Genomic DNA, 3,508 nt, shown 5'->3' on the forward strand with positions numbered 1-3,508 from the left:
CACTGCCTGAAACAAACTGAAAATCTGAGGACAGGAGAGTCTGTTTAGGCCGTCCATAAAGGCCAGTTTTTTGGCAAATAGAGAAGAATTGAGTAGAAGGGTGAGAGAATCTACAAGACAAACAAACTATACCTAGCACAATATATATATCCCATTGTTCATAACATAAACAATGTTAAGTAGTGGATACTAGGTGCTTTCTTTGGGCTCTCATACTGGCAAAATAATTGATCCGCAAAACCTAATGTGATTCACTGAAAAAAATTAATAAAATAAAATAAAATAAAATAAAATAAAATAAAATAATGAAACTCAACCAACAGCAGCTTAAGAACTGAAGACAGTTAATTATTTTGTATTTGCAAAAGTCTGGATGTCGGGAGTTGAGGGCTGATTCACCAGCTCAGTGATGTCATAAAGAACATCATTTCTCCATCTTTTCTCTCTGCAATTCCCATTGTGTTGGTTCTTCCTATTTGTGGCTTATCATTGCCAGGTTATAATGTGCTCACCAGAGCCCCAGGTCACAGAAATGTATTTATAGGAAGTCTGAAGCAAAGGCTTTTCTCTTTTATGAAGCTTTGTCTTCCATGCATGAAGCAAAATCTTGACCAGAACCCTCAGGAAGACATATCCTTACATCTTATTGGTCAGAATTGGTCATATGCACCCCCTTACTGCAATGGGGTTTGAGAAAGCAAGTGTATGACAAAGGGAAATTGCAGCCCTTATTATCAGCCTTGGGCCTCAGCAACTGAAGGATCATAGAAAATATCCTACTCACCATTCTCTTACACATGTTTCATAAATAAAAAAAAAATAGGCTCAGAGACGGAAGCAACTGGTTCAGAGTCAACTTCTCATAATTTGTAATGTCTTAATTTTTAATCCCACATGATTAGTAATGAAAAGAACTAGGATTTCAATCCTATACTCTCTGACTTAAAAGCCTATGCCTGAACTTCATTTTACATTAGTATTTCAAGGAGTTCTCTCCATGAGAATGTAAAGAAAACACAGTAGAGGACTGAGAGCTTTGGTATATCTCACACATACTCAATATTCCTTCTCTCCAGTTTGTCCTGCTCCATTGGCTAAACTATTCATTTAGATTGCCTTGATCTCAAGACACTGAGAACTATGAGCAATGAGAGTTTGAGAGTGAAGTGAAGCATCTTACAAACTTTTTACATGAATTTCTTTTAAAAAAATGTGTAGTCATTCACTCTCCAATAAATCTGAGATGTGCGTGAGACGTTTCCATTTTCCAGCAGAAGAAGCTGAGACATTTAATAATGCTGAGATTGTCATGCAGAACAGAAATCAGTCACAGTGCCCTGTAATAACTGAACTTCTTTAAAAAAAGTCTCTAAGGCTAGACCCCCAAGAGCCACCTGTGACATTTTGAATACATTGCCTCGACATTCTACATATAACTATCAATTTTATATATTTTCAGAAGCCCACTTTTTTATAGAACCAGTAAGAATTCTAATTTCCAAAATCATTTCGTTTTTTTTTTTCCTCTAGCTTTATAAAGTACTTTTTTACCTCTTGGGAAAAAATCTTACTCTATCTGCTTCTAGACACACTTACATCTGTCTTTCTGGGAGCCATGTTTTGTATGTCCTAATTTGAAGAACTCATTGAGAAGAAAAATAGAAGAAAAGAAACTATGAGTAACTGATTACAGTCAACTTCTCAAAATTTGTAATGTCATGATTTTTAATCCCACTAAAGAAGAAAATAGTACTTTCTGTTTCAAATGTGGATGATTGAATAGTGACTTAATGTGCAAATTGATAGTGACTGTCAAAAAAATTTTCATGTTGATTATTAAAATAACAAGGGTCAACTTTTAATTTAATCTCTCCTTTGCAAACTCTGCCAATCATATTAGCTTTTTCTGATTTCCCCAGAAAAAGATGGGAAAGCTTTTGCTGCCCATTTTCCCATTGTTTGTTTTAAGTAAAGTAAGTCTTTATCATGGAAAGAGTTCCAAGAAGATATTTTTAAACCTTTTATGATGACCTAAAATCATATGAATCATGATTAATGTTGTGTATGCTTATAATTCCTGCTATTTTAGCTATGTCACCACTTAATAGATCTTACTAAGGCAAATAATAACTAAGTACTGTTGGAATACCCACTAGTAAGCATTCTAAGCCCTGTTCTTAAATTAATTATTCAAAGCCAAAGTGGTCATTTTCTTCAGTTTTATAATGTAGCAAATGCCAGAAGTCCTGGATTCCAGCCCTGGTGTTGCTACTAACATGCTCTGTAAACCAAGGCAAATCAGCTGACTTTTCTGGATTTGATTTTCTCTAATAAGGAACTTGAGTAAGGTGGACTAGATATTTCTAAAGTTATTTAAAGCTTTGGAATTACAATTCTAGTGTTAGAGAGAGTAATTATCCAAATTCAGGCTCAGAAATTACCAGAGTTGGGCTGGTTTTAGCTGTAATAAATTTCAGTGTCTAAGATTAATGAGCATGTACCTAGAGTAGGTATGTGGAGGAAATCCTGATTCCCAGAAGAATGCAACTTAGCCTCTAAATTTATACCAATGCCTATTAAGTAGAGGGGAAAGGGAGATGTCTTTCTCCATATTAGAAAATGATGGAGGGGACGGAATCTATAAACTGTTTCTTGGGTTTTCTCCGCCCTCTTCCATTTGGATCCTCTTCCCCACCCACCTCCTATCAGCACCATGCTGATGTAGGAGAACTGTCAGCTGCTGGGAGTTAGTGGCAAGGCTGGGGTTTTGCAAATGACCTCGCCTTGTTTTGAATTTCTGTTTTTCATCTGCTTTTGGCAAACATTGCTGCATTTTTAATAAGTCAATCTACTTTTAATATAATTGATGAGCATTCCATTCTCTTTCCAGTGCAGTACTGAGACTATTTTACATTTAGGAACAAGGAAGCCTGGCTTCCTTTTCCATAAGGTCCCCCTGGTCCCTGCTGCCATTCATAAAAGAACTCAGTAATTTACTTTCTCCTTTATCCCCGCACTTAATCCTTTTTCTGTGGTCCCTTTCCCTGGTTTGCAGAATATCTCTTTCCTCCCCTCTCCCTCTCCCTTCCTTCTCTATTTCTGGTCTTTGTTATAGAATCAAAGATGTATTTGAGCCACGGAGCCCTCACCAGTTCTCTCCTAAAGATATCAGATTGTACAGGGGACTGGCATGGACCAAGTGCAGTCAATCTTCTCATCCGAGGATCTTCCTGTCCCCTCTCCCTATAGTTAGGAGAGAGAATCGGTTTCAGTCATTATCTCAGAGATTCTCGTTGTGTGTGTGTGTGTGTGTGTGTGTGTGTGTGTGTGTGTGTGTGTGTGTGTGGGGGTGGAAGGTAGAGGGATACTGGAAGTTCCAACCTTCCAATCATGTGGTTGGCTCCACTGGCAACCAGCTTCATTCTTTAGGTGAGATAGAAAAGTCACCTTATAACATAACAAAAATCATCTTTATCTCCCTCTCCACTTAGGAAATTCCAAAGGCTTT

Source organism: Pteropus medius, unplaced genomic scaffold (assembly GCF_902729225.1).
Source record: "Pteropus medius unplaced genomic scaffold, Ma_sr-lr_union100, whole genome shotgun sequence".
Classification (NCBI taxonomy): domain Eukaryota; kingdom Metazoa; phylum Chordata; class Mammalia; order Chiroptera; family Pteropodidae; genus Pteropus; species Pteropus medius.